The sequence below is a fragment of the Pyxicephalus adspersus genome, chromosome Z (genome assembly GCF_032062135.1).
Source record: "Pyxicephalus adspersus chromosome Z, UCB_Pads_2.0, whole genome shotgun sequence".
NCBI classification, from domain to species: Eukaryota; Metazoa; Chordata; class Amphibia; order Anura; family Pyxicephalidae; genus Pyxicephalus; species Pyxicephalus adspersus.
The window spans coordinates 27,656,584-27,682,736 of NC_092871.1; the positions used below are offsets into that span (position 1 = coordinate 27,656,584).

The 26,153-nt window shown below is 33.7% G+C and overlaps 1 long non-coding RNA gene across 4 annotated transcripts in view; it reads right to left on the minus strand.

The window, feature by feature from the left end:
* Positions 1–4,665: 4,665 nt before the first annotated feature.
* The window catches only part of LOC140343497 (uncharacterized), a 77,362-nt gene continuing 55,874 nt past the window's right edge, over positions 4,666–26,153 (minus strand). For all 4 annotated transcript variants that reach the window (XR_011923351.1, XR_011923353.1, XR_011923352.1 and 1 more), the window contains 2 exons: positions 9,134–10,998; positions 4,666–7,860 (listed from right to left, as the gene is read on the minus strand). This is a non-coding gene — a long non-coding RNA (uncharacterized lncRNA). The remainder of the gene's footprint in view (positions 7,861–9,133; positions 10,999–26,153) is intronic.

Genomic DNA, 26,153 nt, shown 5'->3' on the forward strand with positions numbered 1-26,153 from the left:
AAGAGGACCCTTCAATACATCAAACAAGATTATAGAAAATTGGAGTTTGATCAACTTTGAGCCAGTATTTCTTCAGTCATAGTTTGAATCCAACCTATACAAGACATCTTTTTGTACATGAAAATCATTCATACACGTCAGATGATTGTAACCGGGAATCATCAGTCATGCCCTTCTTGGGTGAAAATCTGACATGTATACAGCAATCCCCCAACGTTGGTCATCAATCCACCAAGGCCGATTAATGAACAACCATTCAGGAATTACCTTTGTGCTTTCCCTTGGTGAAGAGCTCAATTGGGTGTCACTTTCTCTTCCTCTCCTCTCCGTAGAACAGAACATCTCTGTGAATACATCAATCGTTGCAATCTCCCACTGGAAATAAACACAAAAGATGGATTCCAGTGACAGTCATCATATGTCTATCTTACATCTGTATGGGGTTTAAGTCATGCTACCTATTTGATAGAGACGATTGAACCACAATCATTGAAAAAAGGAAAGGAAAATCAGGCTACCTGCTTAATTAGGTTGACTAAATAAGACAAAAAGTGATTTGAGCATAATGTACCTGATGTTCTTACTGTATATTTAGGGAGGGAGATGTATTTGTTGATCTGTATCCCACCCAGGGTTACAAAAAATTGCAGCAAATGTAAAAGATTTGCACAAGAATGAATGTAAAAGCAAGTTTGGGGTTCAAAAAATTTATAGGTTGGTTGTGGGTATGGAAACACAAATAAAACTGGTGACAGGTTTAGTGCGGGTTTACCGTTGCAGCTCTGAAAAGCTACGGTAGAATAGGGCTGAGTTTTTATATATCTCATGTAATATACAACCATTCTTCATTGAACAATTGTACAAAACATATAAAAATATGCTTTAATGATAATGGCCTAACATGGTTGGTTTCAAAAACACTGGATTTTGGCAACTCCAAGACATTTCACAAAAACAATAAGGTTGTTTTGCACCTGTGTTATAATATGTATTATTATACATCTATTTATAGTAATGGCATGGAAATATTTGTTTTAATATTTTTTTTTTCAGTTTAATAAAAAAGAATATTTTTTGTTCAGTATATGAAGCTAATATAATAGTTATTTGATTTTGAATCTCAAATACAACATTGGGCAAAACACAAGCATTGCACTGATCTGTCTGTTTTATCCTTTACAAATATATCTTGCATATGTATTTATAATCAATACAAAGATATCTTACACACGCAATCTATTCATCTGTTAATAGTTTGCAACCATTTTTTTTTTTTTATTATAGTTTACAAAAAGATTTATAATGCAACCATTTTGACAAGACAGTATTGTCTTTTATTAGATAATACTGAATAAACACTTGGTGCTTTAAAGAAGTTTAATCCTTAATATATTATCTACTCCCATTATATTGGAGTACTGCTGCTTAAAATACTCCAGATGAAACCTAATATAGCAGGAATATGATTGCAATTTGGTAAATAGTAAATTAATGTGTAACAATTAATAAAATAAACATCCACGCTATTTCTGTTTCTGCTAATTTACTATGTCACATCATAAATAAAATGAGCTTTCTGTGAAAAATTCTTCTTTTGAAGATTACAATGACAGAAAATCATTCAGATATTTTCTTTCTATGTAAATAACCTTTTGTTAAAACCTCCTGGTGAGTTTATTCCGTATTCTGACAATAATGATGCCTTGTAGAATAACTGTGCACCTCTAATGATTTTTTTTTAATGTACACAGCACACTATCATCTTTACATAATTTAAAGATTTCTAGTCCAAATGGAGATCTGAGCACCGTGAAATGTGCTGGCAGTATTCATATTATCAAATGCTAACATTTTTCAAATTGCGGTAATGATTACTACGGTATATATATATATATATATATATATATATATATATATATAAAAAAAATACTTTATGATCTCTTGCTGGGAATCTCAAACCATGGAAATATATTGTGTTTTGTTCTATATTTGTTCAGGAACACTGTTCAGTAGGTGTTAGGTGAGAACCCTGCAGGCAGTATACCATAGCACCAGCATACCAGACAATGAAGAACAATAGGGTAACTTACCCAGAAGATTTTCTCAAACCATTCCTCAGACCATGTTCTCTGTCCATTACATGCAGAAAAAAATATTTTGTATATTCTAACCAGCCTTCTAAATTTTATTAGGTCCTTTAAGCAACCAATTATTTGCTATAAATATGATCATTTTTGACACTTTGAAAATAGGGAGTAGAAATTAAGTCAAGTGTGAGAGGCAGGAAAAAGAACATTGATGACCTTCTTGATGTTGTGGTTGTTGGTTGGCTTAAAATAGAGCTAAACTCTAGAAATAAACAATTGCAACCAGGCAGTTCCTTTATTGGATGGGTATCCTGCATTCTATGCTAAGCTGTGCATGTGCAGTTCAGCTCTGTTTTCTTTTTAGAAGAAGACAGAGATCGTGACTTCGCCTCTCCCTTTCTGAAATAAAGACCTGCTTGATCACAAATTTTCAAAGCAGAACTTTAGGGAAATTTGAAATTAAATAAAATTAAACATTTAATTAAAAATGTGCACTTTCTGAAGATTCTGCTAGGAATTACTTTTGTGGGTAGAGCATTGTGAGAACTTTTCTTTGTTGTCTGTGCTAAAATTCATAGAAATACAATAGTACAATGTGTTTTTCACAATAGAAGCCAATACTGTTGTGAGCCGCTTTGAGGGACAGTTAGTGACATGATTATGGACTTTGTAAAGCGCTGTGTAATATGTTGGCGCTATATAAATACTGTGTAATATTAATATTACTGTTCTATTTATGCTTCTTAATATGCTACCTCTGAAGATTCTGTTACCTAATTGTCATTGGATGAGCATGCCATATGTGGTTGTATATTCTAACAGCACAAAAAAATGAAGGATGGGAAGCTTCAGGCCTGTTTTTAAAAAGTTCAGACAATTTTCTATCAGTTTTATAGAGGGCAAAGGATGTTCATCTCCACTTTTGATCTTTAATGTTACCTTACCTGGCTGGATACCAGTATGAGACAACGTTTGCTTTCAGTAGTCTGATTCCATATGTTTGTTCATTTGTTATTTTGTTTTTTTATTGTATGATTTTACTAAAGAAAAACTTATGTTCAAATTTCCCCTTTCCATACTAAGTGAAATACTTGTGTGGATTAACAATACATCTTCTCTGTTCCTATTGTATATAAAAAGTGTCTGCAAAATAAGCACAAGAACTAGTTCTAGAACATGTACATAAGTGTGACACATATTTCATTTGCAAATCTGTAATACAATTCTCATGCATAGTGTATAGCAAAAGTGGTTATTGAATGTTGGAAAATGAAACTTTTCTTTTTTTGTATTTAGGTTTTTTTTTAAGTTTACTTGGTAACTTGTGTGTAATATGTCAATGGTATGCTTGTAGTTACCTTTCATTACATGTTTGCTCTGTTTATGTTCTCTGTGTACTACATAGGACAGGGAATAATAAGTACAATTCTAACCAGAAGTAAATCTTAGGAAAATTAGCAACCTTTCCCCCTTTGTTTTTTTCTTATTGTTTTGCTACTTGTCAGAATTTCATAAATCTTTACGCTGAACATTGTCAACAAGAACATCCAATTAACAAGAACACAAAGAAGGAAAAAATGAAAGGTTAAGGTACCAACCTGTTGAAAAGTCTTGGCTGTAAAAGGGTTTTTATCAAGTCGAACATTTATGGCAGAAATTACAAAGACATTTTTTGTTCAGTCCTAGAACCAGAGTTGAGCCAGTTGGGCAAAACCTGTAATTTTAATATAGCCTGTTTAAATAGACCTTTGGATGTTTTGTGCATGATGAAAACTATGATATGCACAGGTTTTGGTTTGGCTATCACTCTGTATAGAGGAAGCTGTACAGATAAATAGGAGTCTTTACCACCAGTGATGAAGTTTGTTTCCTCTCTACCTATTACTAAGTGTGTTCCAAAGTTTCCAATATAATGAAAATAATAAGTGGATCAAAATGCCTGACAACCACCAGCCAATGGAAATATCGTCCAAAGTCAAGGTAAGTATCTGCTGTGGGCAATCAGATAAAAGAGAAACAACAGGGCTCAAGGGGCTTCTGTATTATCATGTAGTAAATAGAGAGTACTGCATTACTATTTATTACAGTAAAAGGAGAGCATGTAATAATCTTTGGAGGAGATCCCATCCTACAACCCACTGTGGCCAGGGTTGTGGCCTATGTCAGCGACTCAATAGGTTAACTTTAACAATGAGCTTATTTTGTTCTCATAGTAGTTACTACTTTTGTAATTAACATAAATGTGAACAGCAACATTATTCATTTTATTTTAATCCCTTTTTTTATTTCCAATACTTTGATAAGGCTGTCCAAAATCAGTATATATTAATGCCTATGCATTGCATATCATTGCAGTATGCATTGTGGCAAGTTGGGCAGCTGAAAATGTTATAGCTGCTGCAGATTTTGCAGTTAGAACTAACATAAATCACTGAAAGAGTTTGGGCTGTTCATCTATAACTCTGTAAGGAAATATTCACTTAGGGTAATATGTATATAAAGTACACGCATATATATATATATGTCAGGTGCATTTCATCAGCCCTTTTCTCAAAAATACGGACCCTGCAGAATGAAGAAAAATTGAAACATGCAAATATTTATTAAGTAAATACAATAAGGAAATTATAATTACATTATAATACATTATAATTAATAAACAATATATATAGAGAGTCACACAATTGCGCAGTGCTATACATGAAATAGAGGATGCAAAAGACAGACAGATACAGACAGCTACACAGGAGGAGGACCCTGCCCAGAAAAGCTTACAATCTAAGAGGTGGGGGAACTATAACACAATAGAAAACTGTAAAAGAAAGAAAAAAAACTACAAATCTTTATTAAATGGGTGTAACTGAGTATTAAGCATGATCACAATGCTGGAAAACTGTTTTTATTTAAAGTGTACATTTCTATACTTACAAGCTATTCTTACAAGCTAAGCAATTTCTATTCTATACAAGCATAATGGTTTAGTTTCTGCATACCAGAGGATGAATAAATAAAGGGTTATCACTTTTAACCAATTGCACGGTGACTTGTACCAGCACAATTTACAATTTTTCTAATGACAGCATTCATTTTATTCAAATATCTCCAGTTTCTTCAAACGTGTAAGCCTGTAAAGGGTTAGGAATAGTTGTTTTCACATAAAACATATACATATAATATTTTACATATAAAATCATTCATAGGCTGGAATATGAGGGATTGTATAATTATGTATTGCAAATATTTGTAGTGACTTTCGAGCTAAAATGTGTTTTTACTGTAATAAAAACATAGAGTAATATTTATATACTTTTAAATTTTAGTCTCTATTACAACGTACTTGGTCACTATTCATACATTATATTAATTTATTGTGCAGCATTGACTGTTTAGGTGTTTCCCTTTTTACTTCTTTGCTATTGGAGATCACAGTTAACTCTTTATGGGGCTGAATTTACTAACAGTACAGACATTTAATTCTGCAAACAAAATATGAGTTGAATTTGGTGTTTAGGGATCAGTTATCAATCCATCATTTGGATAAAAAGTCCCTTTTTTATTCTCTCTTGCACATGATAAAGTATTCAAGGTCAACGTAGCATCACTGTTTATTTTACTATGAACATTTTTTACTACTTATTCAAATCAACCCAACCAAGTCATTTCTGGGTTATGAATACAAACTCAATTACTCATTTATGGTTAGAGAAATTAAAGGAAAAATGTTCTGAGTATATTGAATTGAAAAAAAAATAATTTATTAACTTTTGATTTCTGTATTGTTATTAAAGACTGAAAGAGAAATTCAATTTATATACTTAAGTGGAGTTCAACTGGTATTGACTTCACTGATATCATCTCCAGCTTTCTATAATAAAGTTTAAAAACTCACAGCCTAAATCTAGGTTTCAAAATTGATTTTGGGGGTCCCTGCTAGGTTTTAATTTACACACATAACACTCTGACATCTACACCAGTAGCAGACCTGCATTGTCCAAAATGTTGTTAGATATTTAACTGTTGCAAATTTGGCTAAAATCTTATGTTGTTTTATGTTTTTTTTCTGTCAAGCCATTAATGTAATAATTGCAAAAATAGATAACTGGATATTTTTATGCTTTTATACAAGTAAATATAGTATTTTAGTTGTGGTTTTCTTTGAAGATACACCTGTTTATTGACTGGTAAGCACCAAAATTTCCAAAATTGCAAGAGGACTATTTTCAACATTATAGTCAGATTGTGTACAAGCAATTTATCCGTATTTGTCCTAGTAAACAGAATAGAACATTTACCTTTCCCTGTAAGAAAACCAAAGCAATTAAGGGTAATATTATTATATTAATAGCTGATTTACATGTTTTTATACCTTGCATCACAAGCAATAAAGAACATTAAAACAATTTCATTCAGTGCTTTGCAAATATTGATGTTGTAAAAAGAAATGTCTCTAATTCACAATGGGCAAAACCACAACTAATCTTTATTACAGATGTTAAGGAGCAATCAAGAAAATGACACACATCGCTTTAGTTTTATGAACATGTTCATTATTACAGATTGTAATTAAACGTTTTCCCATAGCACCAATATACCATTTAATGAGGTTCTTCGGAGCTGCAACTGTGGCACAAGGTCTGTCAAAGGTTTGATATAAGAATTCATGTGATTTATTCAAGAATTCAGGTGATATTTTTGAATAAAGTGTTGATTATTTGGGTATGCCAATGCATATGCTGCATTCTTTCAATATGTAGCATGAAACTATGCTCATGTAATTCTTAGTTATAATTTATATGAGATTAATCACTTTTTTTTGCTGGTTCTGTTGGCGATAAAATTAGCATTGTCACTGTTTTGGATTTGGGGCAATCTTTCTATCTAGCTATCTATCTATCTATCAATCTATCTATCTATCTATCCATCGATAAATTATTGTATGTGTGTATTTAGAACAACCAAGCCAACTTAAATGCAGCAATAAAGTAACTATGTCTTATGCTAAGAACACATCCCATGATGTTTCATCATATTTAAAACTATCATATGAAGTTGTTTCACTTCAACAACAACAACAAAAAATAGATATATATATTATACCGTTCTTCTGTTTTTCACTTTTGCCCTTAGAGGGCAATTAAGGAAACAAACGATTTGTAGAGATTAACTGACTGTGAGCTTTGCATACTAATATAATGGCATTTGGCTACAACTGGCGCACTTTCTAATTAATGGAGCTTCGCTCTTTCAGTCTGAAATGTCTGCTTTTCGAGGATTAGACCCCTGTGGATTAAAGTTTGCATGAAGCAGCAGCAAAGAAAAAAAGGCGTGATCCACATATCCCAAGTGCGGTGTACGCTGAATACAGCTCCTTATTTACACTGGTGCTTTAGAACTGGATACAGAATTGACATTCACATTACGGAGAGGGAACAATAATGGGGATAGTGAGGACATCTCCCCCTCATCTACAGTGGGATTGTCAGAGGCAGCAAACGAAGACGTGTAACTGAGCCCGGATAGCCCCATCAACATACTGCAGGTTGCATCTCTTGCTTTCTCCTTCTCTCTCTCTCTCTTATTTGCTCCCTCTCACTCCCTCTCTCAGCCTCCATCTCTTGCTTGCTTTTTGTCCCATTGTGCACAGCGTGTGTTGCTTGTGATGTGATTGCATATGCAAAATGTGAGTCGGGAGGTTGGGCTTACCATGCTCAGTGTGAGATGCTCTCTCTCTTTGCTGCTGATTCTAGGTTTTTAATGATGTGTTCATTTACACCTGGAAAAAAAGAAAATAGCATAATAAAGTGCCTATTAACAGAGCTGCCTGAGATTTCCTGTAACAAGAATAGTGTATCTGCTTTTAACACGAACACTAGAAGAAAACAATATAGTTACAAATCCTTCTTTCTTTTACATACGGTAGCCAAGAAGTGGCAGATGGTTTTATAATAGCAGTAATCCATAAAGAGAAATGGCATTTTTCATAATTGCAGTAATACTTTCAGCCTTTTGTAGACATTTAGATGTATTATTAGCTGGAAGATGAAGAGTTAAAATAGAACAAAGTAAATAATTCAGAAATTACTTAAAATGAGAATATAAAAACATTTTATTGCATTATTTTTGATTTTTTATTGGGGAAAAAATTATAAATTGGAATTTTAAATAATGCAATAAAACTTTAAAATATAATCAATGAGGGACTTTTTAGATTCCAGAAAATATAATCTAGAAGAGTTTACACAACTAACACAACTTCCTTAATTTTGTTATAAAAGATTAATGCCAATAAACTGGCCATAATAAAGAAATATAATATTTTTTTTTTTTTTTTTTTTTTTTGAGGGAAGGCAGAATAACCTAACTGCATGTTTTTGGGATGTTGAGAGAAACCGGAGTACCCGGAGGAAACCCATGCAGACACAGGGAGAACCTACAAACTCTATGCTGATAGTGTCCTGGCCGTGATATGCTGTGACCTAGTGCTCCAAAGGCAAGTGTGCTAACCACTGAGCCAACCGTGCTACCCTACACCCCCTTCATTCCCCAGTCTTTGTTAACAGCCTCTTAACTACATGTAATTTACATATGTGGTTCAACTCAGTAACTCGGCTAGAGATTGAAACATTCAGGCCTTCTCATTGGTTTTGGGCAAAGGTTTGTATGACCTGGCATAGGAATCGTAAATTTTGATAGAAGTTGTATTTGTTCAAAGGTGCTTAGTTTTCCAATGAGGTGCGCAAAATTCTGCATCAGTTCTGATACTTAAACTATATAACAGTTATGTTGTTTGTGGACTACTTGACAAATATAGAGTCGATTCATAGATTGATAAAGATATAGACAGAGTGACAAGATATGAGCATTTCTAAATAAAGCATCACAGGTTGATGTACCTCACAAGAATTTACTGTAAATTCGAATTGATCATATGAAATATAGCCCACTCTGTGCAAAGTATCTTTTTAGGTAGCACTTACTACTCTCTAAAGAAATGCAACATACATAAAAAATAATATTAATGTAGAGGGGAAAGATAGATGATATACCCAACTATCCTCTGGCTTCTGAGAGCAGGAGGGCCATGCTTCCACTACTTGAATCCTTCGGAGCGGTGAGTACTCCGAGTCTTGCTAGATGCTGAGGCATATTCACAATGAAATTTGAAGTACTACAGATCTCGCCAGGAGAAGGACGATGACACCTGGAAGCCAGGAGAAATGTAAATGTAAGATAATAGCTAACATTTTACCCCCTACCTTTTTATGTTGGTGTTCGAAATGATCAGTTAAAAAGTGGACTAATTATATAATATTAATATTATTATTATTAAACAGTATTTATATAGCGCCATCATATTAGGCAGCACTGTACAAAGTCCATAGTCATGTCCCTACCATAGTCATATGTCATTAATGTAGTCTAAGGTCAATTTAGGGAGAAGCCAATTAACCCAACTGCATCTTTTTGGGATGTGGGAGGAAACCCACGCAGACACGGGGAGAACCTGCAAACTCCATGCAGATAGTGTCCTGGCTGGGACACTATCTGCATACCTATGTATTGCAAATACATAGATACACAGTAATTGGTACCCTATGACAGTTGGTTGTATTAAGCAGTCCCTCTTTTATTTTCCTTCTATCTTCTGGTAAAGCTGCCAACCATAATGTTTTGTTGATTTAATTTATAGTATTCCAGCTTTTTATATGTAGAGATTACCGGCAAGTATTTTTAGATCAGATCATGCATACTGAACATACAAATATAATATATGTGTTTGTGTATGTTATATTGTTTTCTCTTTGACCAGGATGTAACGAAAAGTCAACCATTTCACTTAAACTCCTGTGGTCCATGCTGGTTCAGAAACACACAGTACCATGCTAAGTACAATCTAAACATTTTTCAATCATGAATCTCAGTGTGACTTCTACGGCTGAGAACCATAAGGGGAAAGGTTCATCTTTCATGTGGTTTTGAATGTGAAACCAGCTAAAACCTAAAAAATATGTTTCCAACATTTGTGTTGTGTTTGCAGCAAAACAATTGATTTTAATGTTTTTGGCCTACAGGCCATGACTTGTACATGACTAATTATGTCATACAAATTAAATAATAAAGAACTAAACAATTGTTAGCATGCAGGCTGTGTCGCTTGTACAATTAAACATTTGACATTAGGTCATCTGACCTTTTGCAATTATTTACATAACCTCACCTCACACCTTTTCCAATGCTTACATCTTCATCCAGTGCTTTCATGGGTTCAGCTTCAGCCATCTTCAATGGCCAGGCCAAAAATTAGGTACCTCCTGCACATGTGCATGGAAATTCATTAATTTCCAAACTTACCTGCCTATGGTCTTTATAATGTACATAGCACAGCATATGATCCTGGCAAAGAATGAACACCTGTGCACATTTGCTGGAGTTATGTCATTCCAGCCTGGTCAATGAAGGTGGCTGAAGGTTCGAAACTTTATTTAAATAATTACAAGTTTGTTTTATTGCAAAAAAAAAAAGATATAGTCTGTCTCTTTCACAATACTCTGCCTGCTAGCTCATTTTAATCATTAAGTTTTGCTTTTAATTTTTAGTTAAAGAATTAGTTCCACTTTAAATTATTGTGCAGTCCTAAAAGAAATGATATCAACCTGAAAAATGTTCATTTTGTATCTACAAGTAAAATTGTTTGGCTGCAGTAAACTACATTTTTAACATCTCATACTAGACTTTAAGAAGAACTCTTGCCAAATGAATTTAGTTTTAAAGAGGGAGTGATTAGGGCAGTTAGCATATGAAATACTTATCTCTAATACAGCTCTGTAAAGATCCACTACTGTGAGGTTTCTCTGTTCTCTGCCAGTCTCCTCCCATCTCTGCTCATGCTGTCTCTGCTTGTCAGAGGTGCCTTCAAAAAGGGAACATAGAAGGGATGAGGGGACTTCAAAGACATGAAACTTCATAACAGCATTAGGTCATTTTAACTTAACTTACTTGAGAGTTAAATCACAAACCACCAAAATGAGTAATTTTAGCTAAACACTAAAGCAACTAACAGTAAGGGAAACTGCAGTTATTTTAAGGTTTCCCTAGATACATATCTGAATATTATCATCCTAATCCAATTATTTTATCTTTAAATGTCTCTTAAGTACGAATGTGCTCTGCTTAGTATATATGCAAGCTCTGCTTCCTTCTAATTAGTATTGCTGAAAAGCTGAGTTTAAAGTTTATAACAAAAACTATTTATTTAGATAGATAGATTAGGGAAAGGTGAGAATTCTTGCCATGTTTATTCTTGGATTGTGGTAAAGAAGAAGGACTGCTAGACTGTTATTTATGGTTAGTGGTATTGTTACCAATACCAAAAGTTTTTTTTTTAAAGTTGAAAACACACATACACACATATATATAAATATAAATATTATAAATATATATATATATATATATATATATATATATATTCATTCATACAAAGTTAACAAAGCTATCCCTTTCAAGATCCCTTCCTTTCAAGAGGATAATTTATTTTGCTAAGTGAATAGCCTAAACTTTTTTTTTTATCAAATAACTCCATTGTTTTATAATCATATATTTTATTTTATATATATATACATATATACTCTATAAATACTGTATATATATATATATATATATATATATATATATATATGTATGTATATATATATATATATATATAAATATCCTAAAATGATTATAACGATTATCTTATGATTATAAAACAATGGAGTTAAAATGCTAAAAACTTTAGGCTGTTCACTAGCAAAATGAATTATCCTCTTAAAAAAATTAATTATGATCTTGAAGGGGATAGCTTCATTAACATTGTGTTGAATATAACTTTCCAAGAATACCCAATCACATGCAAGAACGTCTTTTCTTTTTCCTTTCAAGGGGGATATTTCATATTACTAAGGTAAAAGCCAGAACACCTTTAGTAAATCAACCTCAATAAGACTGATAAAAAACACAATGTTTCCTTGGTGTCTATTACCCTGTTGGATGAATATACCGTTTCTATTTGTTCTTGTGACCATTTTCATTGTAATGAAAAGTGATTAGAAAACCCATTATTTTACAATTGTCTCCAAAACAAAAGATGAGGGGAAATCTAAGGAGCCCGTCTGTTTCCATCACAGAGATATCTCTTTCCTGTTGCATGGACACATCTAAAACAAAATGTTTTCACTATGTATACTCCTTAAATAATTTTGTAGTTAAAGTGTTTTTGATAATTTGTGGTTCAGAATTGAAAACACCAGTCATTCGGAATGAAAAGTAATGGGCCTCTATAACTGTAAATCTACCCATAGGTATTGCCCAGCAATTGGAAACATACACACAAACTTCCCATAGCAGAGATTTTTCCACAAACAGACTCGTTTGGATTGACCAAGCAAACATGCTTAGCCTTTGAAGAAGGGATATGCAGCATTGTTAACCCCCTTTGATACCAGCTTATCTTGTTGTTGTAGAAAACAGTAGTGACTAGTAGGAAAGGTCAGTGGTCAGGCCATTTGATTGACTTCCCCAGAGAATGCTCGATCAGGTGATATCTGTCAAGGCTTGGCTCCATGTATGAAAACACAGATCAAAATATAAAACAATAAACAAATCAAATGCCAAAGTCCTATAAAAAAGACCTAAATATTAATAACTTGAAAATGTGCAATTACTGTTCTTAAATTTGACTTTACTTTGAAGAAAGGTTAATTGTAAGCTTTGTTTTTAATTAACTACATGTTTTTAATTAAATACGGTACATCCTTTTTAAATGGCAAAACATAGACACGGGCTTCTAGGAGAAATCATGCATCAGATAAAGGACAGAAGGCAAAAATGGTGTCGAGGGGGTTAAATTATCACACAATATTATCAAATGCACAGATTGGCCACTGCAATGATATCATGAACTCAATGTCAAACAACAGATAGGCATTTAACCTAATAATATTTAAAGATAAAAACATCTTCTTAATTAATATTCAAATAAAGTGTTCAAGTGTTGTAATCCATGCTGTTCCCCATTATAATAGATCATGATATCTTATTTTACTGGGTGCAGAGCAGCTAAAGTATCAACTATGTGGATGCAAGTATTTAATAATGTTTGTGGGAAACATATTGTTTTGCACTGACAAATCCTTAGACTGTTACTCAGGTTGTTTTCAGTAGATGCTCTCATTTCCCAAAAGTCATTTCACTTACAGCACTATGATTTTTCTGGCATTGTTTCATATGACTTTGGTAGAAATATGTTTAAGCGCTGTGAAACAAGGATCATTTCTACTCCCTTCCCCTTCACCAATCACATAAAATAAATTTGTTGACAGTAAGCATGGTGATATCTGAGTATTTTGGTGTATTCTTGCACTTGACATGGCAGTTATTACTGGGACCAGAGAACGGGAAAAGGACACTGTGAATTATAGTCAGATCTAAAGTGCTATTACATTGGCTGCAAACCGTTTTTATTATAGAAGAAATATGCTCTATACCGACTTTATAACTGCGGATAAAGAGTGTGAGCTACTGTAATAGAGGTCAATAGATGTCTTGCATGACCTTTTCTACCAGAAGAAATGGAAGCTGAACTTGTTTAAACTACAATAGGTTTTGATATGTTTCCTTAGGGAATTTAGAACTTTTTCTTCTAGTCCTCTAGTATAGTTTATATAAAAATGTTAAGTTAATGGGCTTTTACTTATATTATATCATGAGTGCAGTATGCCTATATTTTGTCCTTTAATAAGTACAAAGACACTAAAGGACTAAAGTTCTTTTACAGTCACAAAAGTGCATTACTCCTTACATTACAAAGTCATTACATCCATTATTATATCTAAAAAGTTGTAATTTGCATAACTGCTGGTATGAACCAAAGCCCAACTGGCACAGCAAATAGTCATATCACTATTTACTTTGAGAAGTCAGAATATGTACATTCTATCATCCTATTATTTCAAACTCATACATTTATTTATTTTGTGGTCTGGAGTATTGGTAATTTAGGACTAATTTAATTTTCTAGCTGATGTCACAGGAGACCCAACTTCAGGCTATTCTTATATAAATATATATGTATATATATATATATATATTCAAATATTACCAACAAAAAAGACCCTGTAGATTACACTATGGACCAGGGGTAGGTAAACTCCGGCCTTTAGGTCAGATATGGCCTAGCCAGTAGTCTGTTCCGGCCTAAGGCCCCCCTGATTGATCCGGCCTAATCCCGACCGGCAGGGGTCGGCAACCCGCAGCTCCGGAGCCTCCTTGTTATGCCTCCCTTCCCTATTTACTGCGGCTGACGTTAACACTTCCGCTGTTGGGGTAAGGGGACATTCCCTCTCCTCCGGGGGGGGGGGGGGCTTGGAGCAGTTAATAGCAAATTTCAAGAATACAGTCAGCATTCAACAGATGAATTTTCTGGGTGCGTGTTTTTTGAATGACAGTGATTGATTCATGGAGAGGGAGAGAAAAGTTATACTTCATTCAGTAAGCTATGTGATAAAGGTGGTAATTCACTCTGCTAGGTACACAGCCTATGTTAATTTTACATTGAGACTGATTCATGAAAGCTCTCCAAGCCTGGAGAAGATAGACTATCATGGGGGAACCTAGGAGATCCAGCAAACTTAGAATGGCTCTGGTCCAGTAATGGAAATTTTGGAACTAATAGTAAATGATTTTTCGGAAGTTCATTCTAAATTTGTGGAGCACCCAGGTTCACCCATGATCTTCTCCAGTCTTGGGGAGCTTTAAAAAATCAGGCTCAATGTGCTTTGTGCGTGTGCAGCTCATGTCTACAAAGGGCTGTACACAGCTTGACTATTTAGTATCTTCTGGCTAATGTCTAAAGGACTTGATGCTTTAGCCCACCCAAAACCCTAGTCCCACATGGCCCAGACCAGAACCAGACCCATGCTGAGAAAAGAAAGCTCACAATCATGGCTGGTTGGCTAGTTCAGTCTCCATATGACAGGCTTCTATCAAGTGAATATTATAAACTAAATATGAAAAAATTGAATATTTTCAATGTTTCCATTCAAAAGTTTCTCTCCTCATTTAGCAACATTTTCCAAACTTTATTGCATTGGTATTTGTCCCCCATGGTTGTGCCTGGCACCCCATGGCTTTTAGACATTGCTTTGCATTACCTTAAAAATGAAAAGAACCTAAAAGCAAACTTTGTCTCCCATAAGCTTCATAGCTCTCTAGCAAACATTACTTGGGCAATTTCCTCCATCTTCACACAGGAGGGTGAAAAAGCACTGCTGTACTTGAATCAATGTATTTATCTGACATTTGATAAAATACAATTAGCCCTGGAAATGTTTGGTTTCAAATAGATTCTGCCCAAAAATGTAGTGAATCACGTTAAATCCTAAGGGTTAATTTACCTTTTTTGGATGAGAAGAGCATTGTATCAACCTAACCCAAGATTTCGAAAAAATTAATATAGGTAGATTCTTCACCTTTTTTTTACCTGAAATCATCAAGAGTGTCAAAAAGATATAATAATAAAAAAACTATAGATAAAGGAAAAAGTTAAAAAAAACTAACATGAATGAGTGCTATTTGATGAATATGCTTCTAAGTTGGGTTTAATGGTGGAAATCAGCCTGGAGAAGAGTACAATCATGTTTTGGGAAACATAATATTTTTTTTAATAATTTTTTAATATTTTAAGCTGTCAGGTAGTGTTTAACAAACTTGACAAAGTCTGTGTTGTGTGAGTATGTGTCCTTTAGCAATACTACTACTCACTAACTGATTTTATTCTGTTTGTCTTTTACTGCCCACTACGCCTCCATTGCCTTCACACATGGAAGAATTCAAAAAAAATTTGTGTTTTAGAGACTCCTTCAATGGATGAATTGCTGTGCATGGTTAGTATATCATAAATATCATAGTTCTTATACAAGGTGGACACTACCACAAGGTACATTAGTATCCGTTTAGGACAGGGATGTTAAACTTCAATTGTTGGGGCCAGGATTTGATTGGTTGGTGTTTCTTTACTAGATAGACATATTGTTAGTAAGCTATGGTTTGCAAAGAGCGTGAAAATGACTTCAATATGAATATTCTGACCTGTATGTCTCCTGGTAATGCCTGGAGTTAGACACTCCTGATTTAGAAGAGCAGGTTAAATGTATTGGTATTCTTTTCAGATATTCTATTTTAGAAAATATACATATAAAAACAATGATAAACTCTGAAGAAGTCATGACATATTTATTTCTCTTATTGCCAAAAACAAAAGAAATGATAACAATTCAATAATAGCTGTCACATTTTTTGCAAGTGTAAGAATTTAAGATGTTTGTAAGAGTTAATTAACAAAATAACTTCTTCTAAGTCTAATGAAATAAACAGTCCATTCATGCACCTGCAGCCTACCACAGTGCTGGCTACCCTTTATCACTGGCATTTATGGTATTCATTTCTAAGATTTAATATGTCCAAAGAGTTGGGTTTCACGAACACAGAGTGTTCCTTCTGTGTCTACATCTGCTCTATTATATTAGCTAAAATATAAGACATTTTGATACTAATTGCAAATAAATTGTGATGTGTTCACCAAGTAATTGATGTAATGAAGTTCTTATTAAACTCCCTAAATTGCTCATGTAAAAGGCTCCCTGTTGACTCTTTTGTAGCAAATAAGAAGGGTAAGTCTTAAAAGATGTGATGCCAAAAAAGGTCAATCACAGATGCTACCTTAGACATCAGTATTCCCGGTAAGGTATAAAAGAATCGTTTGTAAAGGCTGCAAAATATCAATGCACAGACATTTCATCTTGTCTTAATTAAGCATATATGCTTTGTATGCTGAATCAAAGTTCAAGGAGATTGAAAACCCCCTGCTTGTGCAAATAATTTGCATTGGGTATCAGATAGGTTCAGAGTTGTTTTAAGGGTCTTTCTTTACCATGTCACATTAAAAAGAAGTTTCTAAAAGGAAACATCTATTGCTGTCTTGGGCTGAAAATATAAAAGGATATAAGACAACACACAGTTTTTCACATTCATTTGCAAATCTTGAAAAAATTACCTTTGTCCATGTAAGAGCATCATGCAAAATTGACTGTTTATTCAACGTATATGATTCCTACCTATAGTTCATTCAAAAGCTTGTTTTTGCTCCCATGGGTATAATCACTGTGTTGGGTCATTGAAACTGTAGTTTGGCTATAATATTGAGTAGCTATGATGATGTCATTTTTTACTTACACTAAGAACCTCTCTATGCTGTTCCTGTACATAAGGAGTCTTCTAATGTTGCCTAAATTTGGACATTAAAGAGAGCTAGTTTAAAAATGTGTTTTTGCATGATACTGAATCATCTTAAATTTTTTTCTGACAGCACAGTCTTACTTATGAAAGATTTATCATTGCTCTCTTTTTTAACTCAATTTTTAAGTTTCGGAATCTTTCATGGGAGAGTCAAGTTACTGTTAATCACTTGATCACACTGTTATACACTGTTAGAGCTTTGTCACACTGATTGCCACTTTGCTTTGCTTCCTCACCGGTCAGAATATTATTGGATCTTCAAACTTACCAAGGGTCCAGCAGCAAAAAAAACATCTTGCTTGTTAGTGTACCAGGGTTGTATTGCATTGGTGAAGGTTAGTAAAGTATTTCTGTTCTAGGTTTACAGTGCCATGTCTAGCTAGAATTAAAAAACTTTAACAAAATCAGAATTTGTATATTTTGAATAGATAAATATTTATAATTTTTGGCTGAACTCATAACCGTTAAGATGCAGATGTACTGGCACTGGATGTGTATGAAAATCAGTGCTGAAAATTTGTCTACTGGAGATAAATATTGTCTCACACACAGAGATGCTTCCTTGTTGGACTGATATGTATGAAATGATATAAAACTTAAAATCACTGAACAAAAAGTCACCAGATGGTGGGGTTTTTTGGCAGAGGAGACATGTAAAATATATTTTCCCTGGCTACTGGTGGCATTTTGTTTTTTCCCTAGATGTGTTGTGCAGTGTAGAACCTGGCTCTATACCATTGCATATGGAGCAAGACACCAGGAACAATGCAGCTTCTACAGATTTTACATCATCACCGGTTGTCCAAAGGCCGAGTAAGAACGCTGTGTTCCCAAAAGTGTACCTTGTAGTTGGTAGCAAAGATGTTGGCTTTGGGTGACAGATTCCTGAACCTGGTAATGCTGCAGGGTGCCTACAAAAAGGTGTGTGTCGTATTCAGGAAATGCTCAAAGAGGGTATAGATTACATTATAAGTAAAAGTGAAATGAAAGTCCTTTTAAGGCATCTTTTAAAAATGTCTCAGTCAATAGGATCTACTTTTCCAGAAATATAATTAAATTTACCTTTTATTATATCAGGTAAATTACTACTAAAGCAATATACAAACAAGCACTCCATTGTTGCATAGTATTTTGTAACCCATTTTAAGGGCCCACTTAACAATATGACAAAGGCCTAAAAATAATTTAGGGTGATTTCCATAATTTAGCTGGTTGAAATAGAAAAAAAATAATTGTTATCTTCACCCCGGTTGTACTGGAGGGAAACACATGGAGCCGCAGTCCTAACAGTCCGTGAATCTACTACAAAGCCCAGAGGAAGACAGGGTCTAGTCCATCTCTGAAAAGTGAGTGCACAAAACACTTGCTATAATCATTAGTTGCACTTTGACTGTAAGAGATTACTCCCACTTCTGGCACAAACTATTTTCTCTATTTTTTCTGTATTTTGATCTTCCTATTGAAGCCAGCCAAGCTATAGCCCTGTGACTTTCAGTTACACCCCTGCAGATCACATATGTTGTTATTTTTTATTATGATCCTTAACTAATAGTGCAGTATTAACTTCCTTCAAATAACTTTCTACCAGCAGTGAGATAAACATCCTATTTGCTTAGGATTTTGATATATAGAGGCTGATTTATTAAAGCGGTTGGGAATGTTGAAACAATAAAATTCAGCTTGATCCTCTGCAAGGAATATTTCACCTGAATGCAGGGAATTGCAAAGAATTACTTAAATTTTCCTTGCACATGATTGGATGGCTGAATCCTTAGACTCACCACATTCAATAAGTGAAAATTCTCTTGCAAGGTGACAGTTCACTTTGCTAAGTGTACCACATATATTAATTAAACCCCACTGCATGAAAATTCATTTCAGTTGTAATTGAGTAATTGAACTTAAAGTTTACATATTGTAAACTTTCAGTTTTCAGCTCTTTTTGTAAATCAACCTCTTCCAATATATATGTGTATATATATATATATATATATATATATATAAATATATATATGTGTATATATATTGGAATGTGTACACTATATAAATTTCAAGTCATGGCTAAAAAAGCTAGCAAAATATGGGATCCTGTTCCTTTTTGGCCTGTTGACACTGTGTCAATCAAGTAGGTCTGGATAAACAACTACTATGTTATACACTGCAAAGCAACAAAAATGTAATTCATACAAATCCTCAAGGTAGTAGATTTGAACAGACTGTGTCACTCGTCACATAATGATTCTATATCAGAAAAGAGTAAAATAGAATTGACAGTGATGGTTAGTATGTATCTGAAGAACAATTTTATAACTATTTTCTGTTATCAACACAAGACCTAGCCTCATGTCGTAGTGAAATAGTCTTCCTTTCTGATTTGCTGTGAAGTGGAGGAGAGTAATAGAGACACAAACAAGCTTGCCATTCTTTAAGGTTACCAGTGCACTGGAAAGAGAGGATAGAGAGAATAGGACTGCGTCTGTCATTCTTTACTTGAAATGTCTCTTAAGAAGTGTTAGTTTGTGTGCTGGATAATCTGTGTGTTTTTCAATGAATGAGTACATTCTGATCAATGGATGTATGTGTTATGCTAATCAGTGGGTATTGAGTTGATGTGAGTGAGCTAGTCTGGATTGAGATGGATAGAAAGTAAGTACGGGTAATATCCTGATTAGTGGAAGATAGTGTGCTGATGTGGTTATTTGGTAATAGAAAGAGCTGAAAGGAAGAGAGTTTTGTGTTGTAAGTCTCATATTGTATCATATACTAATATCTGAGTAATGTTGACAATTCTAACCTCTTTACCAAAGAAGTAAACTAAACTAACTTTTTACATTTTACTTTTCATTCAAGATACACATCACTGAAGGCAATGAGTAAAGTAGATTTTTTCCCAAGACATTTACCAATTACATTAAACTACTTCTTGCATATAGAGAATAATTAAAACAGGGTTTTAAATGGAAGACAAATCCATGATATTAGTAGATTAAATATTAAATTGATCATACACGAAAAACAAGGATAATCGCAAAAAGGAAAGAAAGGGTGCACTCAGCTCTTGTAATGCAATAAATTGATTTTTACTTTATTGAAAAAATAAATCCAAATTCTTTTGACATACAAGCATGAGTCTATGTTGGTAAATGGACACAAGAAGCATTCATCACCTTTCCCTGCTGGGACCCAAAAGAGGTTACAGAGAATCGTGGTCTCACTATGCGTTGTGTGATGACTCCATCTGGTCCCTTTGGAGAACCATCCCTTCTTCAAAGCTAATCAGATCTATTAAGTAGTGAACGCACTCACACGCACCTGCCTATTATATTTTTTGGAGGAAAATCTTGCAGGTGCTTGTGTTTTAAATGGCAGCGATTGATTCTCCACCATGAAATATTTGTTGAATGTCAAATTTACTGCTTTGTAAATAGACCCCTACTATTCTACATAGATTGAAACATGTTTGTTAATGGTTACTTGGTGTTAGAATTTAAAGCTATTAAAACCTAATAAAAAAACTGCTGTAAGTAAAAAGTATAGTCAGCTAGAGGTCAAAAGACTGAAAGTTGGTTGACAATAAGCATAGCAAATTGTTATTTTTACAAACAGGAAATAATAACTTTAAACCATGAACAGTATTTGTTACTTTAGTACATCAACCTCTGAGACTCTAGATAAGTAGATTATGAATGTGAAATGTCATGAAGATACCATTGACAAAAATCAAATAAGTATAAAAACAACAATAAACATGTCATAATAAAAAAATTAAACAAATTTTATTAAATTAAAATAAAAAGCTATGTTTTAAATTCCAATAAATTATAGTAACCAATATAAAATATAATAAAACTAATAATTAAAATGAAGACTATTATTTTGCTGCAGACCTGGAACTGGTTGGTGTCACACATTACAGAATTAGACTAATACTCTGAGTTTATTCACTGGGATCCTGGATTGTAGAGATTGAGCCTTAGCTGTCAATGTCAGGAGTAGCTCCTGCAGTATTTGTCTACAACCACTGCTATCATATTCTGTTTCCTTGCTTTACAATTTAGAAGTTCAATGTCTTTATTTTTATTCTTTTATTATTTTAGTGTGCTACAAGAGGTTGGTGTGTTTCTCTTCATGTTTTTACAGTGTACAAGATCTGTTTGAGTTCTTTCTCTAGGGACTGCATGACTGTTTGAGCACATTTATGATATATATATATATATATATAATGCATTTATTAGATTGTGAAGATGAATTGGCAATTGATGTTGTTGTTATTGATATGCCATCTTTCTTAAATTGAAATAATAAGAATGTGCAAGAGGAACACTGTGCCAGATTGCACGAAACATTATATTAATAATTTCATTCCAAGGGAAAATTAAGACAAACATCACACATTTACTTGCTACATTATAAACCACTTAAACACTTCTGATCTATGTTAAGGAGGAAAAGACCCTAATAAATAGAAGAAGATGGATTTAATTATTCAAAACAATAATGTTGTAAAGATGAAGAATATTCAAAGACAGATGTTTAAAGCATTACATTATATAAGGAAACTTTTGAATACAATGGTAACATTTTTAATCTCAACATATGAGTTGTCTTAACCTGGATTCAAAAACGAAAGAATTGCCATGTTATAAGACATATCTAGAAAAGTTTTTTTGTGCTCGAACAGTACAAAGAAAATTGTACATTTTGATCCTAATTCCTAATGAACTTTGTGGTTTGTAAGGATGCCTGGGCACCTAGTCTCATGGGTGTATATCTGCAACGGGAGTTTAAAACCAGTGCTGGCTCTAACTGCTAGTCTAAAGAGATTTGGAGTGAAATTTGCTAAAGTCATTATTGTACTACTCAAAGTTCTACTTGCTGGAGGCTCTGACTCGAGGAAGTAAAATTTTTCTTCTGAGATTGCCTCCTCAATACAGAGACACAAAAAATACATGGTAAATTAAGAATAACTCCAGGAAGACCACATGCGATACTTTTAACTAGTCTATTGCACCCTCCCTGCCCTTACTGGCAACAACTTTTAAAGTTCAGTTCCTTTTTACATCAAAAGTTCATTTATTGAAAAAACAACTGCTTATATTAATGCAATTTACATAATTGGCATAGATAGATGAATGTAGAGTATTTGTGGAATTGTCAAATTGCAATTGTAAATTCCCTTTTAAACCGTAGAAAAATATTTTGAAGGCATGCTTAAAGACCAAAAAATAGTTAGAATGATAAAAAAATATTTAAAAATGTAAATTAAAGTGTATGTGGTAGAGCATTAGCATTTTACAAAAAACAAAAATGCTAATTCCTAATAAATTAATATGCTACCTAAAAAGCACAAATAGTAGCTAGCTAGAAATTGTTCCCCTTTGTAATTTTATTCGGTATGTAAATTCCAAAATGATCCACTTAGATGCACATAACACATCTAAACTTTATTTCCCACAACTATAAAGAAGAGAGATAAGGAAGTTACATAATAGTTCTAATAAGATGACCCTGAGACTGTCGTCAATTTTATGGTGTTCATACCAAAGGATTAGCCCTACTTATATAATGGATGTACCATAAAACAGATCAATATTAAACAACTGCTTGTGACATTTTTAAACCATCTGGAAAGACTAACATGACTCCAGGGATAAGCCATTTTATGGCAGAAAAACATAATTATATTTTCATTACTTTTCTTGGTAATAAAATATGATAAGCATAGTTACTATTACTAATGTTGAAATACATTTTCATGCAAGTAGTAAGAAGTAGTTTCAGTTTAAACAAAGATTATATTAATGGATTGTTTAGCATTCTACCCTTCATAGCATTGTTACTACCATATGTATTGCAAAAAAAATTATCCCATTAACATTCAGATGTCTTGAATTTCATTATTATCTGCTAATATTACATTGTTGAAGAACCTTTATGATAGTAAAAAGTAAATTTGTTAATAACAAAGTGATAAATACTGTTTTAACTGTCTTGATTTAAGCTACATACAGATTATTCACATTTTTGCTTGAGATGACAAATTACAATAAAGGACCAACCGAGGAGGACCACTGTCTTTGGGGAGAAGACAGCAGGGTGACTCCTGCCCATCCTCCCTTTTCCCCTCTCCATAGAGATGAACAGTGCTGTGTGTATAGTGCACATTCATTCTAGTATTACTAAAAATGATTACAAAAGATCATTTCCAGTGATAGGAATTTACAGTATTAAATGTGAAAGTGAAACAGCATTTTATTAAAGCCTCAAATTCTCTGTAGAATTATATAGCAATGATTGCTTAATTAAAGGGATTCTGCTAAAATGCTGTCTGGTGGGCCAGGTAATGGAAGAAGTAAGAATATCTAGTGTTTTTTTCATGGAGCTTTTTTACTTAAATTTCATTTCAGGAGCGGAGGCGATTTAGGAGAAACATGGTGGCTACCATTGTGTAGGTCAGGGGTCTGCAAACTTTTTTGGCTACTAGGCCAGTTTAGGAGGTCAAGAAGGCACACTAGGCTCCCTCCCGAATCCCGTGCTAATGGCTTTGCCCCCCACCAGGAACGCCCCTGAAGGGAAATTCCTCTCCTCCGCAATGCATCCGGAGGAGAAGGAACGCCCCTGAAAGGAAATCCCCCTCCTCTGCAATGCATAGGGAGAGGAGGGAATGTCCCCTTACCTCCGCATGCGGCTCCAAAGCCAGGGGCTGCGGCCCCCTGCTGGCCGGGATTGGGCCGGATCGACCAGGGGGGCGTTAAGCCGCAACAGACTACTGGCTAGGCTGTATCTGGCCTAAAGGCCGGAGTTTGCCGACCCCTGGTTTAGGTGTTCTAAAAATGCTAGCTGCCTGAATTATTTACCCTTCTACATCAACATTTTATTTCACTTACCTTAAAAAGCATGCATGCAAGGTTTTTTAATGTTTTTTAGATTTTGCTACTTAGTATGTCTGTATCTTTAAATGTATCAAAGATCACCAGTCAGCATAACAATAATTAATATTATCAATAATAGTATATTTAAGTAGAAATGCATAATCAGCAACAATGCCATCTTTCTGTTTAAAAATATTTGAACCAACAGCACTTTGTTGAAAGAAGATGATGAATACGTACCTGTGTTGGTCTTGCTTTAGGTCTGCTTTTGAACTAGCATCGAGGTAGGTGTAAGCTACACGATAGTTCCAAAGTTTAAAATTGTCACCTACCAGACAGTAACGTATTGAACATTTTCTTTTAAAAAAAGAAAATATAAATACTGCTGGTGTTTTTTATTCCTATACTACTAGTACTGACAACATTTTCATTAGGTCTTAAAAATGTCTGTCTTTTCTTGAAAAACTGTTAACTACAACATATGACCCAAAAAATGTTGATTCGTTTTTAAAAATATGTAAAAGAAAGCTAAGCATGAAGGGTCATATAGTTAATTCAGGTTTAAAACTACAGCTCTGGTATCAAATGAAATCATGAACTATTGTTGCCAAACAGAAAACATTACAGCTGAGCTAATATTACTCAGTTTACCCGATCTTTATTTTCCCAGGCATCCACTTAGTTCTTCGTAATGACTGGATGAAGAGAATCACCTATTTGCTTTTATTATTTGCCTGAATTACCAATCTGTCCCATCTGTTGAGATATGTACAATTCAGAGTTCTAGGCAACTGTGATTTTGCAGGATTCTCCCCCAGACAAAATTGCTTGCATATATTCAGGCAAATCAAAAAATCTGCAATCTGCATGACTTTTGAATCAATTCCCTCATCAATAGGAGCCATCAATAGGAGGCATTCATACAATAATGATTCAAATGCTAGGGATTTATTGAGTGAGACAGCCAGCTGCATAACATGAAAGACAATGAGTGACCCATAATGCCAATCACATAATAGACCCCTTTTCAATTAAATTCAGCGAGTAATATGTAAACTGCAGTAACCAACCACACATCATCTTTTACCAGTCTTTCAATAATACATTTCTAAGAGGTGAAGTTAAATTTGTGGCTATAGAATGTGCTGTTTTTTCTTTTTACTCATATAATTGTATTGTATAATTGTGTTTTTTTTTTACTTTACAGTATGTTGGTAAAAAGAACAACCAATTACAAGGACTGAAGAATACATAGTAAAATAACACTAATGCAGAGGCTATATAATGCAACAAAATATTCAATTCAAAATCAAATACAACAATCAAAACAAACATATCATAGGTAAAATAAAACAATATTTGGATAATAAATGTTATATATATATAGAGAGAGAGGTTTATTTGTAATGTTTTTAGCCGAAACTCAACCAGCTTTAGAAAATGTAAAATAAATGAAAATTTATTTACACAATTGAATCCGATGTGAAAAATGTGTACATTTTGGGTAGAAGTTGGGTTAATTGTGGGTGAAATAACTTTTAAAAAGAGTCCACAGGTCTTTTCGTATCTCTATTGCCAACATTTTTTTAAGTTTGGGATAACCCAGGAAATGGTTAAAACACTTTTTTTTATTGTTCTTTGACTTGAAACACAACAGAATGTGAGAATACATTTCTCTAAATTTGATAATCGTCTCTTAGATTGATGACACTCAAACAGGTGTCCCTTTTGTAAGATTTATTCTCTATTCATTTCATTTGGGGAATCTAAAACTTTGGATTTATTTGTGCTCCTTTTTAACTTAGTGTTATTATCATTATTGTTGCTGTTGGATTTGAGGTAATATTCAATTCAAACTTTGTCA